This window comes from Sapajus apella, unplaced genomic scaffold (assembly GCF_009761245.1).
Source record: "Sapajus apella isolate SASKATOON/1434 unplaced genomic scaffold, GSC_monkey_1.0 scaffold54, whole genome shotgun sequence".
Taxonomy (NCBI): Eukaryota; Metazoa; Chordata; class Mammalia; order Primates; family Cebidae; genus Sapajus; species Sapajus apella.
The window spans coordinates 2,746,204-2,771,719 of NW_022436994.1; the positions used below are offsets into that span (position 1 = coordinate 2,746,204).

The 25,516-nt window shown below is 38.8% G+C and overlaps 1 pseudogene across 1 annotated transcript; it reads left to right on the forward strand.

Annotated features, from left to right (window-relative positions):
• Nucleotides 1-888: 888 nt before the first annotated feature.
• LOC116527456 lies at nt 889-1,596 on the forward strand (annotated as a pseudogene). Its single transcript, XR_004258549.1, has one exon. The product of XR_004258549.1 is annotated as a high mobility group protein B3 pseudogene (transcript).
• Nucleotides 1,597-25,516: the final 23,920 nt, after the last annotated feature.

The following is a 25,516-nucleotide window of genomic DNA, read 5'->3' on the forward strand; positions in this document are numbered from 1 at the left end:
CATTCTGAGAAAGGCAAAACTATAATGACAGAAAGAGATCAGTGATTGCCAGTGGTTTGCACAGATGAATAGTTGAAGTGCAAGGGTTTTTGCTTTTGTTTTTTAGGGTGGTGAAGTTGTTTTGTGCGACAACTATGTGGGAGATCATCAGAGTGGTGGGAGAAATTATAGGGAAAGGATGCAAATCTTTCTGAAAGGTTGGAAGGTTTTGCATAGCTTCAGGGAAGAATAAGCTGAAGGCAGCAATTCTCCTACCCTTAGCCAGAGGGTAAGGAGTAGTTACAAGGAAGTGTAGGGGAATTTATCTTAAATGGATTTGTTTACTCATGTTGTCCTAAAACCAACCTTTCCTCATTCATGCACGTGACTGCTCCCCAAAAGGGGGAACTATTATGTTCATTACCTACAGATTGTGTTGTTTCCAGGCTTTTGGCATTATTTCAGTACTGAATAAAAGTGAGCAGAGCCAACTTATCTGGGCTGTTTACTCTGCGAGCAGTCCCCTAGTGCTCTTTCACTGCATACCTATGATTAAGTACTCCTTTCATCTGTGGCTCAGCCAGAGTCTGCAGGACAGACTCAGCAAAACAAAATGGTAGATATATGATATTACTAATTTTTCAAAATCCATAGAACTTTGCAGCACATATGAATGGCTATTCATGTATGAAATTTAAAGAAAATTATTCAGGAGCTTGAACCAGGCTAGGATAGAATGCAGATTGTGACAAAATAATCCAATTGCATTATAATGTAGAAAATAGCCTCACTGAGAGAAATTGAGACACGATTTTTGACCCCAGCAGCTCTGGACGTGAATAGAGATAGAGACTGTGAAACTAGAGACAAAGTAAGTTCAACATGAGGCGGCTCTCGTGGAGGCAGCTAGCGCGAGGCTGGGGAGCGCTGAGCAGCGCGTCGTGCCCTGCGCTGCCCAGACTAGCGAACAATACAGTCAGGATGGCTAAAGGTGACCCCAAGAAACCAAAGGGCAAGATGTCTGCTTATGCCTTCTTTGTGCAGACGTGCAGAGAAGAACATAAGAAGAAAAACCCAGAGGTCCCTGTCAATTTTGCAGAATTTTCCAAGAAATGCTCTGAGAGGTGGAAGACAATGTCCGGGAAAGAGAAATCTAAATTTGATGAAATGGCAAAGGCGGATAAAGTGCGCTATGATAGGGAAATGAAGGATTATGGACCAGCTAATGGAGGCAAGAAGAAGAAGGATCCTAATGCCCCCAAAAGGCCACCGTCTGGCTTCTTCCTGTTCTGCTCAGAATTCCGCCCCAAGATCAAATCCACAAACCCTGGCATCTCTATTGGAGACGTGGCAAAAAAGCTGGGTGAGATGTGGAATAACCTAAATGACAGCGAAAAGCAGCCTTACATCACTAAGGCGGCAAAGCTGAAGGAGAAGTATGAGAAGGATGTTGCTGACTATAAGTCGAAAGGAAAGTTTGATGGTGCAAAGCGTCCTGCTAAAGTTGCCCGGAAAAAAGTAGAAGAGGAAGATGAAGAAGACGAGGAGGAAGAGGAGGAGGAGGAGGAGGAGGAGGAGGAGGATGAATAAAAAAAACTGTTTATCTGTCAAAAAAAAAAAAAATAAGTTAAACATAAACCCTGTACTATAGTAGATAAAATTGTTTTACATGGGATATTGATTAAGAACTCTAACACCAGGATAATAAAACTGAAGGAATAAGTAAACAATTGGAAGATAATAGGAGGCAGATTTCTCACTGACAGACTTGAAGGTTACAGAAAATCAAAAGAAAAAGAATGGAATTGTTGTATTTGACCGGAGCGTAGAAAGTTACCATAAGACAAAAGTATGCCAGATTGCAGGGTCATTTATTATGCCGGCGACCACAGAGGACTCACGTCTCTCCAACCTGTGGCGGCAACAGGAAGGTGCCACGATTTTTTATACCCGAAAAACCACCTTGGGAGTGGGGGTGAGGGGCGGGGATGGGGATGAAAAGGCTTCAGACATTCCGAGGGCTAGTGGATTCTGTAAATTACCTCCTGGGCAGAGATGAGGGTGGGGGTCTCCAGACATTCCAAGGGCCAGGGGACTTTTGTCATTCCGTTGTTACTTAAGTGGTTTACAGAAGTCAAGATAAACATTTGTTTACACATTATCTGGTTAAGGTGGAAATCACAGACCTTAGTTACTTATTACAAGTCACAGGAGCCAGGATGGAACTAGCTTGGGCTGCTTAGTCTGGCAATTGCCAGTAAGCAAAGGCTAGCAATTCTGGCAGTTACTGATAAGAAAAGGTAAGCAGCTTTACATAGTTTTGAAGAACAAACTAGCAGTTCTATTTACAGAGGCCAAGGACAGTAGTTATTGTGAGGAGAATGGGGCAGCCATTTCAACTTATCTAAAAAACAGTTTTGCATTTTATAAAACAGTTTTGCTCTGGTTCTGGCTCTAGGCCAGCGCAATATCACAGAATGATCAAGTGAGGTATTGGATTAGAGTGAAATACATCAATATAAAATCATGTTTAATGTAATATAGATAGACGCACATAGAAATAGTTATAAACATGTGCATATTCACAAGTTAGTATGTGTAAATTTATTTTTTTGTTGTCAGCTGATACAGCCCAGAAACAATGAAACCCTAATGAAATAAGCACACCCTGTATCCAGATAATTGGTTTCTAAATACCTTCCTCTAGTCAAAGAAGCAGAGATTCTTGGAGAAATGGCTGATCCTAAATCTGGGACATGGAACACACGCAGTAATTATGGAACATTTTGTAGTGATGAAAATAAGGATGTACCCGAAACAAACAAAGCAAAACATAACAATGAGGGAATAGCAGAGGTGCCAGGGAAAAAAGGTTTCATTTGCAATGCTTCGAGAAACAAAAGAATGTAATATTGGATTATAACACTAAGTATACATGAAATTTCACAATTCCATATTGATACAAAGAAGTGCTGAAGTAAATTAGTAAGTGAATGATAAAAGACAAATATCCAGAAAAAAATCGATCTAATTTTATTTTAGTTTCTAAAAGTCAAGGTCTCATTCTGTCACACAAGCTTGAGTGCAGTGGTGCAATTATGACTCACTGCAGCCTCGATCTTCTGGGCTCAGGTGATCCTTCCACCTCAGTTTCCCCTGTGGCAGAGACTACAGGTGTGAGCTGCCATGGCTGGCTAATTTTTGTATTTTTGGTAGAGTTGGAGAGTTGTCCAGGCTGCTCTCCAGCTCCTGGGCTCAAGTGATCTACCTGCCTTGGCCTTCTAAAGTGCTGGGATTACAGGCCTGAGCTACCACGACCAGCCTAAAAAAACGCTAAATAATATATGCAGATATTTTCCCTTCAAGGAGGTGAAGCATTATTCATCATCCTTCATAGTGTGTTAGGTGCAGTAACTTCCTTTTGGAGTACAAGGTGGAAAGACAGAAGTCAATCATTCCATAGTGGAGAAATCTGACAAGCGCTGTGCACTACGTCGGCCAGGTGGTCAGTTAAACATCAGCCATGATGAGTTGTGTTGACAGTGCATAGCCTTGATGTCATGTGACGTGATGTGAATGACACTTTATGCCTGTGGTCTGCCTTCCCTAAACCCATAATCCCAGTGTAAGCATGAGAAAAATGTCAGATAAACCCAAGTCTAGGAACATTCTACAACATAGCTCACCAGTACTCCTTAACAATATCAAGGTCAGCAAAAACAGGGGAAAATGCATCAAATTATGGAAATGAAGGAGATGAGCAACATGGAATTTAAGCTGATCATATATCTCCTCTGATGGATGTGAAGGGATGGAACATGTTCCATAGCTTTTGTCATGGTTCTAGAGGTGACTATATTTTTAAAAATAACTGGCTATATTAAAAAGTTACAAAATTATACTATTATTGCAGGACAGGCAAACTCCCAAATGGGGCTTAGCTCGGGAGGATTCTTGCCTTATCCCAGGAAGGAATTCAAGGACATGAAGGAGCAATACCTTCACGATCACACTGAAGATATTGCTCTTTAAGCAGCAGGGCAAACTCATAGGCAGTGTGCCCAGAGTCATCGGCATATGGGCTCTTGGAAACTGTATTTATACTTGCATAACCCAACTTTCATTTATATACAAATTAAGGTGCAAGTCAATGCAAACTGAAGGGCAAGTTATCTAGAATTTTCTAGGAAAGGGGTGGTAACTTCCCAGTCATTGCCATGACATCTGTAAACTGTCACGGCACTGGTGGGAGTGTTTTATACCAATGAGTAATGAGGACAGCTAGGGATTGCCTTCATGGGCATCTGCTGGTTCCTGCCAATTTCTTCACTTCATTCTGTTGGGACAAATCCTGTTGGGGTCAGCAGAATTGTGACTAGGACACAAGTCATAGCTAGTCTCCTAGCTCAGTAGATCTGTATAATTCAATACTTTGTAAACTTCAAAAATGATTTTTCCAACATATATTCCTCGACATTCAAAGAGGTTGACAAGCTGTTATGTCAGTAGCGTGTGTGTGTGGTGGGGGATTCAGCTGAGACTTTTGAGTGCTCTTTTTGTGATTTACACTGGGTTTGGCACTAAGGACACAATTGAGAAAATAGTGCATCAATTATGTAATTTATTTTGCTCTAGGACAAGAGTCCCCTACCCCTGGGCTATGGACCAGTACTGGTCTGTGGCCTGTTAGAAACCAGGCCACACACAGGTGAGTGGTGAGCAAGTCAGCATTTCCACCTGAGCTCCACCTCCTGTTAGATCAGTGGCAGCATTAGATTGTCATGGGAGCATGAACCCTATTGTGAATTGCACATGCAAGGGATGTGGGTTGCATGCTCCTTATGAGACTCTAATGCCTGGTGATCTGAGGTGTAACAGTTACATTCCAAAACCAACCTTGACCCACTATCCACAGAATAATTGTCTTCCAGGAAACCGGTTTCTGGTGCCAAACAGTTTTGAGACCGTTGTTCTAGAGGATGCAAGTGTTTTCACAAACTACATTCCTCAAATAACATGAAACGGACATGTGTGATACTACACAAACTTGAAACAAGTTGTAAACCAAACTCAGCTGCTCAGAGGGTGCCTCCTTAAAGAAAGGGATTTGGTGGAGCTCTAGAGGAGCAATAGGATTTAAATATTGAATAAAAGAAAGCTCACGGTCAGTTGAGGAAATGACAGCCCTATGGTGTAAAGCAGTGTGGACGGTTAGAGAAACTGAAAAAAAAAAGGCAAATGTAGGTGCAACGTAGAAAAGAAGCTGGAAAGTGACAAAAAAGGAAGGAAAGAGTCACCATTCCTGTCTTGTAAGACATACGTTGGAGTTTTTCTTTTTTTTTTTTTTAATTAGCAATGGGAAGATATCGAAAGACGTTTCAACAGAAGATAAAATTAAACTTGAATGGAAATAATTGGTCAGGCACAGTGTGTAGAAGGTTAAGAAAGGGGCATAAAAATGAATAGTGAATGAGAAGTGACCATGAGGCGGTCTTGGCTACAAAACACAAGCCTCCTCTAGCCATTTTAAGCAGAAAGAGAATATTTAATGCTATCATGGAGCAACTTACAGATGTCTGAGAAGGTCATAGATTCAGGAGTGGGGCTATCCAGCCAGGAAGTATATATAATTTACGTTCTTGGAGGGCAGTAGAACAGTGCTTCTCAACATTTCTGTGGTGACAGAATCACAGATACGGTTCCAAGAAATTATTTATGTATTTAAATACATAATGAACCCATACTTTTATAAAATAACAACAATGAACATAATTTCTAGAAAACAAAATATAACAAGTATAAAAATATAATTTCAAAGTTTTCATTAGTAGCTCCAACAGACATATTGCATTTCAATAAATATAATCAGAGTAAATATAATGCAGTAACAGAAAAATTTGAAAACATATATCTTTTCACTGCTATTGTGCATGTAAGTGATTAATTTAGAGAATCATTACTCTACTTGTAACTTTTTGTTTTTCCACAACCATAATTAAACAAAAAGTTTTGAAGGAACTAGCAATCATCATATTAAACACCTGCACTCACATCTGGAATGAACATCATGTATATCAATATTTAAGTTTTTAATGTGATGAATAATCTTGCTTCTTGCTAGTTTAATGAATTACTTTAGGTTGGATGATGACAATCTTCCACTTGAGGAATAATTTATATATAAATGGTTTCTGCGTTCTGTTTTAATGAAAGTCATGATAGAGAAACCAGTCTCTCACAGAGGTAAGTTAGAATAAAGAAAGACATTTTAAAGTAATTTTGGTAAACACAAAATATTCATTAATTAAGTTGGCCACCACTGAGGCAAACAATGCTATAGTTTCAAAATTGAGCTTCAGTCCTCCATCAGTCGTCAATATCAATTTAATCTGTAAAGCTATAGTTGTCCTTAAAATATTTTCCAATGGAAGAAATTGATTTCAAGTCCATTCACTTCTTATTCATTAGTTTTTGATGAAAATGTTTTAAAAATTTAATCCAATTTTATTAGGTATCCTGCGATAACCTTTTCCAGTTGTACACTATCAATATCATCACCTAATTTAGGTAATTATAGGTAAAGTATAGAACATATTACAACACTCTGTAGAAACACTACTCTTTCAAACATCTATCTTTCATTAAGGACACATTTTCTGGGATAGTTATACATTTCTTCATTATAGTTTACCTGAAATGCAGCCCGCACTGAACATGGTTCTTCAGAACATGTCTGGTTTACAGCTCCCACCACATGCAGCCCACAGTGTGAGTCTGATAAAATGCTGGTTGGTATCCTGTTCAAATAGTTATGTCGTGGAATGGTGTGACAATGATAAATTGCTCTAAGCCTAAACGTTTCTCAACTTTCCTTTCAACTTCTTCATCTATGGCATCATGGATCAGTGATGCTCTAAGGGATCTGCTCACAGGGACACAGCACTGCAGCCATTGCTGAGAGCAGAACAGGATACACATGAGCTCTGCCAAGCAGCTGATTCTACTGCCAGAAACTCCCCCACCTTTGCCCTGAGAGTGGGAAGTCCCTCTGCCCCCTGGGATAGAAGTGATCAATCGTCTGATATACCTTCTTCTTCATGCCCTTCTACTTTGAACGGAAACCTCGCAGTGATGTGTATCTGACTGGCCAGCCCAGCTCACCATCAGGCATCCAAGATGAGAAGTGTCTGAAAATGTAGTTCCTGAGTTTTCTTACAGGAGAGGTGTGCTCATAATGTGAGGAAACTGAAAATACGGAAGTGTTTTACAAAAGATACTGTGTGTAGTCAAAATGGTGGATGAATTTCGACTGCAGAGCCTGTAAAAGGAATACAGAAAAACAATTTCATTATCACCTTTACTGGACATTTAATTGGTTTGTCTTAGGCTAGTCCAAATAGTCATGTCAACCATTAATCAGAAGAACAGGCGGCTGCCTAATTGCTTTAATTTCAGGACTGCCAGAAAATATCTCTGTCCAAATCTTTTCTCTGATTTGTTAAATAGCCTTTGTAAAAAGACAGAGGCTTGTATTTTATAGAGAGTAGTGGTTATAATTTTTTAAGTCATTTGAATGTAAATACTTCTCTTTAAGGAGGAGATTTTAATTAGTCACAGTGGACAATAGGGCCAGGCTTCTAAAAGGGGAGAGAAAATTTTTTTTCAGAAAGCAGCACAGCTTAGCCTACTGTTCTACCCAAAGTCTGTTCATCTTCTCTCCCTAGTTTTCTGTTGTTGAGCAAAACTACATTATTCATGAGAGGGAGCAAAGGAAGGGTAAAAATACGTGTTGTCCTTCCCCAAACAGTGAAAATGTAAGTGAAACTCAATGCTATATTTAATTCTAGAATCATTTCCCTATCTGTCCCTCTCTTAATGATTTTGATTTGTTGCTTTTTCCCATGTGGTAAGAGGAAATAACATGCCTCCTTCCTACCAGTCTTTCAAAGCAAACTCTAAAAATAAGCCCTCCTTAATTAAATTGCAAATGTAATCATCAGGGTTTGATCCAATAAAAACTACATGTGCTGGCATTATGTAAAAATCCCTTTAAACCTCGTATACATTGATGGGAAGCAACCCTTGTGACCCACCTGTGAGGTCTGGCAATAGCAGGCAACATGTGATGCAGACACGTGGAACGCTGCACAGACCTCCGAGTGTTAAACTTACTTATTTCTGAAAGTGAGGGGCTTCATATATTCAGCTCAGCACTGTGTCTAACTGTGTCCAGCGCTTCCAAAAAGACTCTGTAAGCTGATATAAAAATGGGAAACTTCCCAAGAAAACCTGGAGAACACAAGTGATTCCTGAGGGCCTGCACCACCTCATTCAAGGCATCCTCAAAACAGGTCTGCCAAGAGGCGGAGGCTGCAGCTGGCGCTGGTTACATTCACAGCTCCATAGCCTTGGCGCCATTGAAGATCTACATAATGTGCAATGAAACAGGTTGTTGATTGAAGTAAGTAATAAAAACATCAGCGAGTGTATTGCCTTAGGCTACCAACAAATATAATTCCTGAAAGAGGCAATAAGAGATCAGTGCGGTAAATGTTCATTTGGCATCCTCTGCAAGTTGAGATGGTTGATCTGTCTCCTTCCTCTATTTGGCTAAACATATTCTGTGCTCACATATTTTTAAAGTAAAAAATGCACTTGCTATAAGGGTCTCTTGACTTGCATCCATTAAGTGAAGCCAATCAGGGACAGGAGGACTCTTGGGCTCCGTGAAATGGAAAAGCTCAGGCAGAAGAGGAATTGAAGTGATAGTTTACTATTTTACATGGAAATCAGGCAGATGCTGGTTATGTGATGGTAGACACATGTGTACAATAGGAGCCATACTGTCTTCTAGTTGAAATATTAAAAGCTAAGAGGAAGGGGGATACAACCTTTATTGTAAAAGTCATGAAAATTAGAGCATGAGTGGGTCTAAAATTAGGAAGACTCTTAACTTTTAGGAGAGGACTCTAGGGTTAAAAAAGAAAGATCAACTCATAATCTACATAGGTCACTTTTAAACTTGACTAGCTTGAAAAGTTTCTAAAAAAAAATTAAATGCTTTGCTAAATAAATTGTGTGTACTGGGCTGAGTGAAATTTACACTCCATACACCTAAGCATTTGTTGCGTGCATTTCCCAGTTCCTGTACTGTGTTTTGTTATCAGATTTGGGTCAATGCCAACTGAAGTAAAACAGGAAGGTAGAGCACATTCTGTGGACAAAAATCAAATCCATGCCAATGACAAAGAAACCAAAGTGGTGTTGGTAACGGGATTCTATGCAAATATGGGGCAGGGGATGCATGGGAACTCTGTGTACCTTCCACTCAGTTTTACTGTGAACCTAAAGCTGATCTAGAAAATAAAGTCTATTAAAATGAACAAGCAGAGTATTTATTTTGAATGAAAGGAGTATGGGAGAGCTTTTCAAGTGTGTGCTCACTATCTTCAAGTGCAAGAAGGTAGAAGGGATTGGTCTGATGTGGGTAGCATCTCAAGAACAGGCCACAGAAGAGAATTGTGGAGAAATACACACTTTTATTCATTCTCAGGAAGTAATCATGGCCCATTCTTTACTTTGCCAGAAAACAGACAAAAATAATCTTTTCATCATGGAGGTGACATCATCATGGTGAGAACAGAAAAAAATCAAGTGAAATGTACAGTATGCCAGATTGACAGCAACAGGCCCTCCTACAACCCCAGGTCTCCTGGCAAGGAAGGGTAGAGAAGTGCCTATGTCCTGCCAGCTACAGCAGAGGGGGCCTGCCTCCAGCAGCAGGCCACAATCCACCTGTGCTATCAATGCATTTTCTGCACCAACCCAAAAGCTGAACTGCCATTTCTGATGATCTTACAGACGTTTCGTTATAAAATATTCATGCATCTGCTTCTTATGTAGCATAAAGACCTATGGCGCTTACATTATCAGTGTCTAAAGTAAGTGTCAGCAATCTAAATACACTTTAGGTTTTCTTTATGTTGCTTTTTGTTTTGGGTTTAACTATAATATTAATCTTTTTTCCATTTTTCCTCACTTTTCCATTTCTCATGCATTTCTCTTTGTCATGCCTCACCATTTTACATTACCCTTGCTCATTTATTTTACACATGGCTTTTGCAACCAGTAAACATCCGGTATTTTATAATTAGTTTTCTGAGTCTGTCTTTTGCAGGGAAATTCAGTCTTGTTTTCTATCACTGAGGTCCATATTTTAGTTTTGTGTTTCTTATTCATTTTTTGATTTTATATTTTTTGATGTATGAACCCTCAAGAAGGTCTGTGTGTGTGTGAATGTGTATGTGCATGTGTGTATGTGTTTGTGTGTAATACGTGTTGAAATCTTAAAGTTAAAAATGCAAATTTATTATTAATCATTAATATTGGAATTAAGAGCATCTCTGGAGTCAATCTTTTAGTAAAATTAATAAACAACAACACAAAGACAACATTCAACCTTAACCAACCTCTGTTGGCCCAAATTTTGTTTGCCTATCTCAGAATATCAGAGGTCATTTGTATAAGTATTAAATTCCAGTATGTTTATAGTGTCACATAATAGAAGTTATGTAAACATCTATGCAAATTACTCAAGGAATTTATTTGCCCCTCAAATTCCTGGGGTGATGAAAAGGTGGGAAAGAGCTCAGGCTCTGATGACATCATACAGGGAGTTACTCAACAGGTTGGAGGCCTTGTGGAAATGTTGATTGATTATGTGTATTTCCTGCAATTTTATTAAACTGTAATAATGCAAATGTTAGCAATGCCTTGCTTCAATTTAATCCATCCATATTTTGTGTTTTTCCTTTTATAAGGCAAAATCTTTCCATAAGTCCATATTGGATTTGTTTCTCTATTCACTTCTGTTTAATTATCTTAGACTAACAATAGGTTATTTCCCATGAATAGGTCAAGTAGATTTTTCCCTGCAGATACTTCACCAACTTACCCATTGCTGTTGGTCTCCACTCACTTGAAAGCTGATTGCCAAAGTTGTAGATATCCCATTTCTCATCCAGGAAACCTGAAGAGAAAAAAGAAACATGGGTAGCACTAGCAGACTAATTTCATCCCTGGGAGGGTGTCTGTGGATGAAACAGCCACCCTCGAGGCTACTGGGTTTTTTTTTTTATTTTTTTTTTTATGCCTTTTGCTTCATTCAGGATTTGCTTTGCTCAGCATCCATGGAAACAGTGTAATGAGGCTGTGTCTCGTTTCCATTGACACACTGCTGCATACAATAAGACAAAGGCTTTTCCATCAAGGGACAGGCTACCGTGGCTGGGCTGTGGTGTCTTCATGGTTTTCTGAGTAACACCAGAAATCTCCCCAAGCCACTACTCTCAGTTGTAGGAGATTCCAACAGCTGGAAGAATTGACTTTCTTTTTTCTCAACATCTTACACAGCTCCTCAGCTCCTTAAATATCTGAGTCTTGTCTAGATGCCACTAAACAGCATATTCTCAGCCAGTGGAAAAGGAGAAACTACAAGTAAGAGCTCTGTCATCTTTTTAAAATTCCAAATACATTACTCACCACACATAAGTGAGCGGTAATTCCTAGCTTAGCCCTTTTTATTATTTTTACTCTATCAGCTTGGTCCAGACACCTTTATAAGAAATATTTTCTATTTCTTGCCCGTGAGTATTTCTGTTTCCCAGTTTTGGAGATTATAATTGTATCTGCCCTTGGGTTGGAGGGGAAAGAATGGCCAGAGGCCTTGGCTCAAATTCTCATGCTCACTAGAATGAACTATGAAATGGGGCTTCGAGATACACAGAAATGATAGTAGTTTATTCCAGGAGCTAGTACTGTTTAGCAGATTGTGCAAGAAAAATCTCATTGAAAAAAAACCAGAGTAGTATTAACAGAATATAACAATATTGAGAGAGAAATAGGTTATTTTGGTTTTTGGCAAAATAGCCTTCCAGTTTATTTTAAGAGATGAATAACCTACTTAAAAATAGGTGAGCTGAAAAATAATTTTAAAAAATTGTTGATGATATGATTAACAGCAACTGGTAAGAAAAAAATATGTTTGCTCTAAGGTTGTCTTTGATTTGTACTATGAAGATGTATTTATTTTAACTCGTATAAGGGAAAAATTGCAAAATGCAATCTGAGTTGATAAATTGATCATGTCCCTGCTTTAACAGATAGGGTGGGATTTAAAAATACGTTAACACCTTGTTGTAAAGGAAAATATCTTAACAATAATATTTAATAATGATAAAGATAAATCCATACATTTGCCATCAGGAAGAAAAATAAACCAATAAATGAAGAAAACATTTTTTAAAAGAGGAGATACATTTGCCCATCTGTCAGCATTGCACTCGGTGATGGGATGACACCCCCTATGCACATGCCCTGAGGGATGTCACAATTAGCTTAAGAGATGGATTTATACAGAATTTAAGATGACACAGGGGAGTATGTAATACTGGATATTTCTACAAGGCACATCAGAAAGGAAAAGAATGGAGGGATTAACTGTGAGACTAATCTCAGGAAGGTGTTGGTTTGCGGTATAGTTTTATTGACTAAGTGACGTCTAATTTTCCTACCTGTCCTGATCTTTATTATACACTAAGGAAAATAGGGAAAGACTAACTGATGAAACTGCTTCTGTGCAGAAGAACTAAATGACTATTAAGGACAGTTGCAATTAGTGATAATGGTTGAGCATTGGGTGCATGTTAAAGATATGTAAGCTTCTCACACCTGTAATTCCAGCACTTTGGGAGGCTAAGGCAGGTGAATCGCCTGAGGTCAGGAGTTCGAAATCAGCCTGGCCAATATAGTGAAACCCTGTCTCCGCTAAAAATACAAAAAGTTAGCTGGGCTTGGTGGTGCATGCCTGTAATCTGAGCTACTCAGGAGGCTGAGGCAGGAGAACTGCTTGGACCTGGGAGGCGGAGGTTGCAGTGAGCCGAGATTGCGCCACTGCAGTCCAGCCTGGGCAACAAGAGCAAGAAACTGTCTCAAAAGAGAAGAAAAGAAAAGAAAAAGAAAAGAAAAGAAAAGAAAAGAAAAGAGAAAAGAAAAGGTTACATATAGCTGAGATTTTAAATCCTACATCATACAAGTGTTCTAGTGTATTGATTCTCCCATGCCCTGGAGAACAACTTCTCATTGTCTCCTCTGTCTTCAAACCCGCAGCGACTCTCCGTCATCACTCTCAAAGGATGGATCTCCTTTCCACTTCCCTGAGACAGCTAGGAAGACCAGCCCAGAACTGTGTAGGACCTACCTCCTCGCTGCCCACCCACAGCCTGGCAGCCGTGGACTCTTGGTCTCTTGCGTCATCCCCTGAGCTCTGCAGAAGCCCATCCAGATGCAGGCTGCCTGCTGCCTTTCCAGGGGCCACCTCTCACCTCATCATGTTCACTTCTCTAGTAACTCCAGTTTTTCCTGAAATAATAAATATGTCTCCCTCTATTGGAATATCTTTAGCATACAGAAATGTTATTTTTTAAAAAAAGTTTCCATTTCATTTTGTAGTAAAATTTCTCAAGTGAATTGCTTATTCTTTATTTCCAAATTTTTTTCTCTCATTTTATCTTAAACCAATGTAATCACGTCACCTTCGGTTTCAGCACACGTGCTGAGGTCACTGAAGGACATACATGTTCTACACCTAATCCCACTTGCTTAATGGATTTGCAGTCTTTGAAATGGGGTTACTCACATTCTTCCTTTATGCAAAACAGTGTGAAGTTTCCCCAAAAAACTGAAACTAGAATTACCGTATGTTCTAGCAATCTCACTTCTGGGTATTAGCCAAGGAGTTGAAATCTGTGTGTCAAAGAGAGACCTGCTCTCCTATGTTCATTCCGGCATTATTCACAGTAGTCAAGATACGGAAGCAAACTGAGTGTCCATCAGCAAATAGATGGGTGAAAATGTGGTATACATACTAAATGGATAACTATTCAGCCTTAAAAGAGAAGGAAATCCTGTCATTTTTGACAACATAGGTGAATTTGGAGGACACTGTGCTAGGAGAAATAAGACAGGCACAGAAATACAAATACTGCATGATGTCTTTTATATGTGGGATCTAAAAAAGTTGAAATCATAAAATTAGAGAGTAGAATAGTGGTTGCCAGAGGCTGGGAGGGCATGGACAGGGTAAAGGGAGATGTTGGTCAAAGGGTACAAACATTCAGATAGACAGGAATAAGTTTCAGTAATTCATTGGACAGCATGGTGACCATGGTTAATAATTTCTTGCTATCATCCTCCTACAGAAATACTCCACAGTCTCCCATGGGTGTGTGTTTTCCTTTGCTGTAACAACTAACGAACTCAAGTTATTCAACCTCCAGCGTGTTCCTCGTGGCCTTTGACTAGAAAACATAGGCGTGCCACAGGAAAGGTATGAGTGAGGCAGGGTAGAGGGTGACAATCCATTTCCATGTTTTGAATGATATGTTCCAATTACATCCATCAATGGGAGTATAGGTTTCATTCACATAACTTTGTGTGAGGGTCTTAATGCCTATTTTGAGACAATATAATGGGTTCCTAATTTTTCATACTTCCGCTTAAACCTGTATAGATAATAAATGCAGAATTTGTTTTAAACACTGAGATAGAATTGTGGATGTGGCTATCACCTAAACCTTAAGATAGTTTATAGGATTTAATGTTCATCTTGTTAAACCTGCCTTATTATAATGGTATGCCAACAGAATTTGTTTCATAAATTGCAATCTGAAACTCCAGTGATGGCCTCTAATCTAATCATTATGTCCATGGAACTTAATGAAGGTTCTCAACTCAAAAACGCAAAGGAGAGAGCCTTTCAGGGCTCTTCCAGAGACACTGCCTTCTACCCCACGGATTCCCATTTTATACAAAAGGACATAATGAAACTCGGCCAAACACTTTGCAAAATGCATGTAAACCCAAAACCCAATAATACTCTTGGAAAGAAATTGATTTCATTTGGAAATCTCTTAAATTTATTACATCTTTTAAATGTGGCATGAAACAAAAAATGTTCAGAATAAGGCACTCAAATGGAAAAAAGTGAATAATGAGGGTAACATCAAATCAGTACTTAAGAAGAGTGCTGGGAAAGGCCAGGAAATAAAGATTATAGAATTTGAAGAGAGCACAAGATCTCAGAAGGCAAAGTCTAGCCCTAGCCCACCCATTCTCTATACCCATTACCTAGGGGAGAGCTCAGGGCAAGTGCAGGAAAGGTCACAGTTAAAAACATGTGAGTGGGGATTCTTGCTTTAAACTCCAGAAGAATCCTTGTTCAACTTCGCTGGATGAAGGATGGAGTAGGAAATACACTTCTGCACCACTGCCCTGCCCCAGCCTGGACTAAAATATACCTCAGAAGTCATTTTCTGTCTTTCCCCTTGCATTCAGACCACTTAGTATATGAGGATGTGGGCAGGAAAAAGCAGAGAAAAGAAACACAGAATGGTGAGAGGGGTTTTATACCAACTGGAGGGACAGCATGCCTTGGTGACGCCTCTGCTTCATGTCTTTGGGCTGGACTCTCCCTGTTGTCACTCTTCCTCACCAGATTCCAATCCTAAGGGACAGACAGAGAGAATAGATGTTGGTTTCCACAAGCACTGATAGGGAAAAATCAAAGTAAGCACTCAAAAATTAATATCAATGAACAAATCATAAATATCTGAAATCATCAACTTATAAGTGTGTTAATTAAAACTTGGATCGTCTAAAACATTTCTCACAACCCCAGGGGCTATATCATGAGTGGCTGTCTTATTCTGGCATGGGACTAGTGGGCGGTGAATCTCCATAACCTGGCTCAGTCCTTGGCACATAGTGCAGTCATGTACTGCAGAACGGTGTTTAGGTCAAGGATGGACCACACATGATGGTGGGCCCATAGGATTATAATCCTGTACTTCTGATGTACCTTTTCTGTGGTTACATGTATTTAGATACAAGCATGTGTTACAATTTCTTATAGTACTCAGACAGTAATGTGTTGAACAGGTTTGCAGACTAGGAACAATACACTACACCATATGGCTTAGGTATCTAGCTGCCTCTACCATCTAGGTTCATGTAAATTCACTCTACCATGCTCACACATTAACAATATTGCCTAACAATGCATTTCTCAGAGGTATTTTCATTGTTAAGTTATGCATGACTGTAGTTTGTTGTGTCAATAAATAAACAGTAAATGCCATTCCATTTTGTTACATTAAATAGCATAAAGACTGTATTACTAATGATCGGTCAAGCACTATAATGAACTCCCAACTAGCAATAACAAAGTAAAATGTCTTTTTCTATTAATGACGGTTATTACTTAAGTTGGTTGGGAGGCTCAGGTCCCAATGGTTATTTGGGGAACTGAGGTTTAGGGAGGCACCACCACCTTTATTTAACCAAGAACTCTTCCGACAGCCAACAGATGGAGAGGAGAGCAACGGTACTGAGAATACTGAGAAGGTGACTCTGCTCACCGGCCTGAGTCTGGAGTGGACCTGGCACCCACCCTCACTCCGTTGGAGACGTCTAGTGCCCTGGCCCAATCTAGCTGCAAGGGAGCTGGGATGTGTTCTGTTGTAAGGCCCAGGAGGAAGATGCGGCCTGTTGAGCCTCCAGCCAGCCTCTGCTGTATAGGAAGTGCTTCGGAAACATTATGCAACTCTTTCTTATGCAGTGCTTGCAAAGCTGTCTCTAGACCTACCTTTGTAATGTCACACGTGATCATGGTGATCTACTGATCTCTTAATATCTATTGACATCAGAAATTTGTATTGGCCTAAAAGTCAGATTTTCTTTTGATTAAGTTTACTGCTTATAGAGGTTTACAAAGATATTAAAGGAAATAGAATACTGAAGTAAGTGATTGAGAGAGACAGAAACAGAGAGATAAAGAAAGGGGAGAGAGAGGAGAGATTAATTTCTCTTAATTTACATGGCCTGAGACCCTCACTAAAAGCAAAGCCAACATAGAGAATATTTTTATTTTCTCTAGAAATCAAATCTGTGTCTTTCAATTTTCTCACGTAGAGATTAAGCTTAAAACATTGAAAAGTTTATACTTCATGTTAATTTAAATATTATATATGATTAATTTTTATTATTTAGGTTTCTCATTAATCCCTTCATAATATCCAGATATTTAAAATTATAAAGTTGTGACCAAACTATTATTTTTCCACTTGGAGTTGAGAGTTCCTAGGTATATACAGGCGTATGTGTGTATAAGGAAGGAATTGAGGGTGCATGCCAAGTATATAGAATGTTTGCTGTTATGTGTGCTTGCAGGTATTGATCGACTTACGACCTATGCAACTTACGACCATTCGACTTTACGACCACAATCGCTAGCCACGACTGCTCCACGTCTGGCAGCACAAACGTTGCCCAGCTGGGCATATGACAGTGCGGACCAGCTTCCGGCAGCACTACCATCTCCGCGTGCACCATTTGAACTGTACATATAGCCTACTCAATTTATGACCAAATCGTGTTACGACCGGTCTGCGGTCCCGACCGTGGTCATAAGTCGAGCACTAGCTGTATTTATATATTTATATCTCACATTATTTCCAAAATTATTTAAGGGAGATTGTAAAAATACATAGTCATTAAACATTCATTAATTTAGTAAATATTTATTAAAAGCCTACCTGTGAGAGGCCATTCTAGGATGTGGAGATATAGCACTAAACAAAGTAGAAAATAACCCTTGCCCTCATGTAGCTTACACTCTCATGGTGATTCAAGGGAGACTATGAAGACTAATTGTAGGTGTCCACTTGACTGGGCTAAGGGATGCCCAGATAGCTGATAAAATATATTTTTCAGGTGTGTCTGTGAGGGTGCTTCCAGAGTAAATGAAAATTTGAATCAATAGACAGAGTGAAAAGGATTGCCCTCACCAATGTGGGCAGGCATGATTCAATCCTTGGAGGGACTGAAGATAACAAAAAGAAAGAGGAAGGAAGGGCACACTTCCTCTTTGCTTGACCTGGGCCATCCAGCTTCTCCCGTCGTTGCACATCAGCTCCACTGGTCCTCAGGCCTTCAGGCTTGGACTATCACTATAACATCCAATTTTCTGGGCCTCCTGCTTGCTGATAGTGGATAGTGGGACTTTTCAGTCTCTGTAATAGTGTGAGCCAATCACTCATAATAAATTCCTTTCTATATATCTATATTTATATTCTCCAGTTCTGTAGAAAGCTGAATAATACAATACAGCTAGTGCTCGACTTACGACCATGATTGGTTCCGACAGACCGGTCGTAACACGATTTGGTTGTAAGTTGAGTAGGCTATATGTAGAGTACTGTGAAATGATGTTATAAAATCTTTAAGTCATATTTTACCATGATTTTCTTTCATTATTGTTATATATCATAATTTTCTTTGTTCATTTTATGCCATTTGTATCATCTCTACACCATTTTGTTTCTTATTTTTACATTCGTCAGGTTTAAGTAAAACACTGCATTACCAGTACAACTGGTTTAATATTTGCAAAACATACAAAATTACAAAATACGGGTGTATACAAAAATACAAAATACAGGTGTAAAAAATACCATAGGAAACATTTTCCCAATTGCAAAACATATCAAAATATATAAACATGTACAAAATATTTTATTGGCCGTTTTTGAATTTGATCTTCCATCCAAATATATAGCAATTTCTCCATTTTGTGGATGGGCCCGCTTCGTTGCTTTGTTATAACTGTTGATCGCATGGGTGCAGAACCTTTCACAGCTTCACGAATTCTTTATCTTTCAAAATCGTCGACACAGTCGAGTGTGATAACTTCGTATCACGTGCGATCACATTCACTTTCTTTCCTCCTTCGTACTGCTTAATTACCTTTATTTTCGTGGCGAGATCGATGGCCTTTCTTTCCTTCTTGGCAGGCTGAGGTGTAGACAAAAACAATTTCCTCTTGGTAGACATCTTGGGAGGGGTTTGATGAAAAATATCCAAGACACAAAACACAAATTGCTGTACCGAGTCTGGGATAACAGTTGAAATGGTGCACGCGGAGATGGTAGTACTGCCGGAAGCTGGTCTGCACTGTCGTACGCCCAGCTGGGCAACGTTTGCGCTGCCAGACGCGGAGCAGTCGTGGCTAGCGATTGTGGTCGTAAAGTCGAATGGTCGTAAGTTGCATTGGTCGTAAGTCGATCAATACCTGTAGAACAGAGGAGAGTTGAGAGATTGATGAGGAAATACAAGGGGACAAGCATAGAGAAAATAAGACCCGTACAAAAAAATGCATACCTCTCATCTCGTGTGTTTGAGATTTAATTTGAAAATTGACATTGAAAGAAGGAAGAAATACGACACTCTCTATGTGGACAGACCCTCTTCAGTTCGGTGTGCAGACTCCAAATGGATGCAGGAGGTGAGTAAACAAGGGAAGGGGCAACTGCCACTCATAGGGTAAGTCATATGTGTCCTGTTCCTCTATGCTGTCCTGTGAGAAATGCTGCCAGATGGCCCTGGAGCCCACACGCCTCATATGGATTGAGCACAAATTTGTCTTTAATATACACAGCCAAAAAAAGAGGGAGATATGGCCATTCCACTGTTTGTAATTAAATAAAACACAAAAAATAATACTATTAATAATAAAAATAATAATCTAAGAAAAGAATTAAAATTCTTCAGAGCCCTACCAGAAAAACAAATGTTCTTCCAGGATTCTTAAAAGTTAAAATATCTAATGGCAATGTAACAGGCATGTGTACACTGCCTTACATGTATTAACTAATTGGAATTTCACACTCTCCTGTGGAGTATCCAAATTGTATCCAGTTTACATATGAAGAAAGGAAGACTAATGTTTACTGGTTTGCCGAACTCCTTACGGTTTTGAACAGGAAATTACGACTGGAATCCAGGCACTGTTTAGTTGGTTTTCTTACTAAATCCACTAAACTGCCTCTCTCTACGTTGTATTCAAAAGCATTGCAGAAATAGAAAAAAGAATACTAATACTTCTGGCCTTCGCACAGATAAATCTTTCCCGATCCCTGTTTGGTTAACTAAGTTTCTCAGCATATTTGTTGCTTGCTACTTAAACAGCTTCTGTGGTTTTACTTTCTGGTCTACATCCGAGATTGTAGGCTGTGCCTTTTCCTCTCTTGTGGCTTACTCTTGCTCCAATATAGTAAGGGGCTTTCTTTCACATGATGAGAGGCAATTGATAAGCCAAGTCTAGAAATGATTATGAATATAGGCTTTGGAATTTAAAAGTTTTATGTTTGAATCTAAATGCATGATGTAGCATTAGTTATAATTTTGACAAGTTATGCAATTAATCTATGCCTCAGTCTCCATTTTTGTATGTTGAAAATAATAGTATTTGTTTGTAGGGTTGTTGTTTGATTCCAGGAAGCCATCAGTATAAAGCAATAGAACAATCTTAGCATATTATCAATTTATCCAAAAATATGAGATATTGGGGAGATCTCATCATACTTATCATTTGTATCATATTTATAGTACCTAATAATATTTAATAATTAATCATATTAAATAATTAATATTTAACATTTAATAATCTTGTTATCCCTTCATTTTTATACCTAATAATAATAATAATTTTATACCAAATTATAATAATTACTCGGGGAGAGAGCAACCTCAAGCCATTTCTTGTTTCTTTTTTATTTTGTTTACTTCATTTATTAATATGCTAGAATATCTGTGTCACATGCTCATCATAAGCTCAAATAAGAAACATACAAAGTAAATATGCTCATCTGAAACAGAAACAGGCATGGTGACTGAGCAAAAGCAGGTGATTGTTTTCTGCTAGACTGTGGTGGGGGGTGCAGGGCTGGTATAAATGTTGCCCCTCCTTTCCTCCCTGTGCCACACAAAGCCCCTCACACATCTTAAGATTCTCAGCCATGGATAAGCTCAGGTTAAGTGGAAGCATTTCCAGCTTCCACTTCATAATTAGTGTGTGCATAACAAAGGATCCCCTTGTTTACAGTAATATTTTTATTCAATTTATCCTCACAATCGAAGAAAGTGTTTAATTTGCCTTAATGATATTGGCCACCCCAGCCTTTATTGCAACATAGGACATAATTACCCTGCTTTAACTTAATTTATAGACCTCATTAACACCCTTGTGTTTCCACTGTGATTAAAAATCTCCTAAGAATTGAGAACTTTCTAAACGGTAGGAGAATTATTGTGACGTATTCTTTACCCCGGCAGTCTTGAGCACAGAGTGATTTATTACTGTGGATCCCCACAGAGGTGGGCAGAATTTGGGGGGAAGAAGGCAGGGTTGCAGGGGGGTACCTTTATTCCTCTTAGACTGAGGGTCACAGTTTAATATGGAGCCTGTTGCTTGCTGCACAAAAGCACGAAGGAATCTTGGAAGGACAAAACCTTCAACAGTAACTCGCTTAGACAATGCCGTCCCTGCCAAATGGAAAGTAATTTTATCCCCTTATTAGAAATGAAACGCTAGAGCAAGTCTTAAATATTCCAGATGGTATTCATTTTCCTCCCTCTCAGAGGGACCACTTCCACCCTGGTCTGAACAGTCAACCAGTTTTATGAAACAGAAGTTGCTTATCTATTCTTTCTCTGACAAAAGATCGCATCTTCACATTTTCCCAGCTTATTTGCTATCATGATTCTTAGCTAGCACATCAAAAGTACTGGCATCACAATTGCCCTGAAGGTTCCAGAGTAAGAACTGGGACTTTTGGAGCTCATGTTGTCATTAACAATAACCATTTATAGTTCACACACAATGCATAGTATCATATGAAGGCTTACAGTATTTTCCCAGTAGTCTTACAATATGAACATTGAGAGTGATGATAGGAGACAGAAGAATTTTTAATGCAAAATAGGAATTGACTCTTGCCCAAATCCAGGCGGTTTTTAGAGAAAGAATGATCTGTTGCTGTTTATTGAAAAGAATTGTGGCATTGAGTTTGCAGAACCCTAGAAAACACAGCAAAGCTCTTGAAAAAGAAGCCAGATATCTCAGAAAAACACCTAATCAAAGATTTTGGACAGTGAAACCATAAAGTGTTTTTTCCTGAACTCATTATGATCTGGCTTATTACAGCTGCTGGAGAAGACAGGGGCTTGATTTCCTACACAAATTGCTATTGACTTTATAACTTAAGTAAAAGCACTGGGAGCTATTTGTTTAATGCTCGTTAGATGCTAAAAGTTGAAAGAGAGCGAGAGAGAGAAAATAAAAGATTCTTGCTCTTGTTATGCCTTCATTTTTATACCAAAGAAAAGCACTCATGACTCATTCCAGGTAGAGTTAATGGACTGTGTGCTGATGGAGAACAAATCTCGCACCCACCAGGACTAGAGGTTTGCTCCTGACACTCCTAGAAGCTTTGCACCTTGTTTTGAAAGCTCTTTACAAATCATCATAAAAGAGAAATGATCTCAGAAGCACTTAAAGCCTTTTCTACACCCACTTTTCCAATAAATCTCAAATATATCTTTCATTTTGATCACAGAAATGCAAATTTTCTGACAGGCAAACTGCAGCATGACTAAGTCCAAATCGGGTACAGTACATTTACTCAGTGGAAAGAATAATGCAATGAAACATAATGGAACTCACTCAACTCCAGCTCTCAAAGTGTGAATGCTTCACATCATCAGCTTACTGTTTGGCTTTGGTTTTGTATATATTATTTTAAAACTATTTAACCAGTTAGAAAGAAAAATAACATTTGCACATTGCAGGAAATGTAATGTACTTGTTTGTCCTTAAATGCGTTTTTAATTTTTTCTATAATGTTGATTCTTAAGAAAGTTAGATTTGATAGTACTAAAATGATTCCAAACTAATCAGGGATGTAAGCTTTTATTTTTGTTAGATTGAATCTCACAATAGGTAGAGAAACGGAAATAAATTTGTAGTGTAGTCTCTCCTCAGTGTGCAGGAGAATGGTTGCTAGGCAGCCTTTTTTTTTTGCAGAGAGAAGACAGAATTTCCTTCTCTATTGACTTCTTCAGTAATGCCTCATCCTCTGTGTTTTCTACTGAATCTGTGTGTAGGATTCGGCCTGCTGTGTAGCATAATTGAATGTACAGTGTAGATCTACTCTACGAGGATCCCATTTCTGCACAAGAGTCAACGTGGGAACAAATGGACATGAGTGAAACCTAGAGAAGTCAGCCTGTGAGTACCCAAGAGGCTTAAAGCCTGTATCATAAATATTATTTTAATTGAATTCTATTTTATCAAAGCAACACATACACAATAGCATAAAAATAAAAGCATAAACTAAAAGGATTAAAACTAAATGATTCTCTGCAGCCCGACTTCCCTCCTCGGCCAGTCTCCCTCTCCAAAATCAAACACTTGCATCTTTTAGTTGTTTAGTTTCCATAGTTCTCAACATGTGAATAAATTGCTGTCATTCGGACTCATCAATTTTAGATACTGTGAACTCCCCGCTATGATAGATGAGGATTACATCTGTTATGTTGCTAACATGTTTCTTTTACATTCTTCATTCTTTTATGATAATCTTGTTAAAATTTGGGGTTAAAGCAACATTAGGGTTCATGGTATTTAAATTATTCCTATGTCATAAAAGGAACACATTTACCCTTTACAATTTGTTCTGGAATTTAGGATTCCTTGTTTGTTTGTTCATTTAGTAGAGACAGGATCTCACTATGTTGCCCAGGCTGGTCTTGGACCCTTGGTCTCAAGCAATCCTGTCACTTCGGCCTCTTATAGTGCTGGGATTACAAGCATGAGCTTCTGTGCCTGGCCTCTTGTTTGTTGTTATTTGCTTGGATTCTTGTGTATTTACTAAATCTGTTTGTAGTTCTTATTAGGTTCTCAGTGCCATTTTCCAAAAAGTAATAAAGTTCAGTAAACTATAAATCCAAATTTTCTTTGCATGACTTACTACTGGAGATCTTTGCTCCCTCGAATTCCCTAGGCGTGTTGTCCTGTTGTCTACCTTTACCGTCAATCATCCTAAATTGAATGCCTATTTCTTGCATACCAGGACTTCTCTTCTTTGGCTTACCCTATCATTTGGGTGAAGCATAACCACTAGTAGCTCTACCGTGTCAAAAGCATGGCACCAGGACAGAGGCTATGACGAAAACTCTTAGCCTGTCTTTTGAATTTCACTGTTCTGAATGGACCAGCTGTCCTCTCTGCTTGATGGAATTCCCTTCCTATGTTCCTCTTTCAATATCCTCCCAGGAATTTCCTTCCTCATCTCCTATGTTGAATCTTCCATTTTCATGTTTTTTGGAATGTCTGCTTCCTTCTCTGTATATTCTCTGAATTGGGGGCAATATAACACAAGTAGCTTTCTAGAAAAGGTAGAAAGAAAGGGAAATTTGTCAGAAATGAGCTTGTGATATACTCACACGTGACTGAGTTTGACTGGATAAGTAAGGTATAAATATCTCAGACTAAGTAATAGAAGGTTTCACTCATCAAATAAGAAGCAAATGTAAGGTTTGCACATAGTTCTGTCTGATTTCAAGGTCTATCTTATTCTTAACTTCCTTTCTTATTTTATTTATTTTTTAAAAAACTTTCAAGTAAGATGAGATTGTGTTCAAATTGTAGAATAAAAAAAAAAGATATTTACCAAGTTTTTAAATGCTAAATGTGTAGAAATGTGTGGTCACAGCTACTCAGGAGGCTGAGGCAGAAGAATCGCTTGAATCCAGGAGGCGGAGTTTGCAGTGAGCCGAGATTGCACCACTGCACTCCAGCCTGGCGACAGAGCAAGACTCCGTCTCAAAAAAAAAGAGAGAGAAAGGTAAAACAAAAAGACAAAGAGATGTCACCTTACAGCAGTCAGAATGGCTAAAGTCAAAATAAATAAATAAATAACAGATGCCAGTGAGATTGTGGAGAAAAATGAACACTTACTGTTAAGTGGGAGTGTAAATGAGTTCAACCATTGTGGAAGACAGTGTGGCGATTCCTCAAAGACCAACAGACAGAAAAACCATCTGACCCAGCAATCCCATTACTGGGTATACACAAAGGATGTAAATCATTCTGTCATAAAGACACATGCATGCATATGTTCATTGCAGCACTGCTTACAACAGCAAACGTGTTATCAACCTTACTGTCTATCAATGATAGACTGAATAAAGAAAATGTGGTACATATACACCATGGAACACTATGTAGACATAGAAAAGAACAAGATAATGTCCTCTGCAGGGACATGAATGGAGTTGAAGGCCATTATCCTTGGCAAATTATTGCAGCTACAGAAAACCAAATACCACATTTTTACTTTTAAGTGGGAGCTAAATGGTGACAACACATGGACACATAGAGGGGCACAACACACACTGGGGCCTGTCAGAGGGTGGAGGGTGGGAGAAGGGAGAGGATCAGGAAAAATTACTAATGGGTACTAGGCTTACTACACGGGTGATGAAATAATCTGTACAACAAACACCCGTGACATAAATTTACATATATAACAACCTGCACATGTACACCTGAACTTAATAAAAGTTTAAAAATCAAAATTCC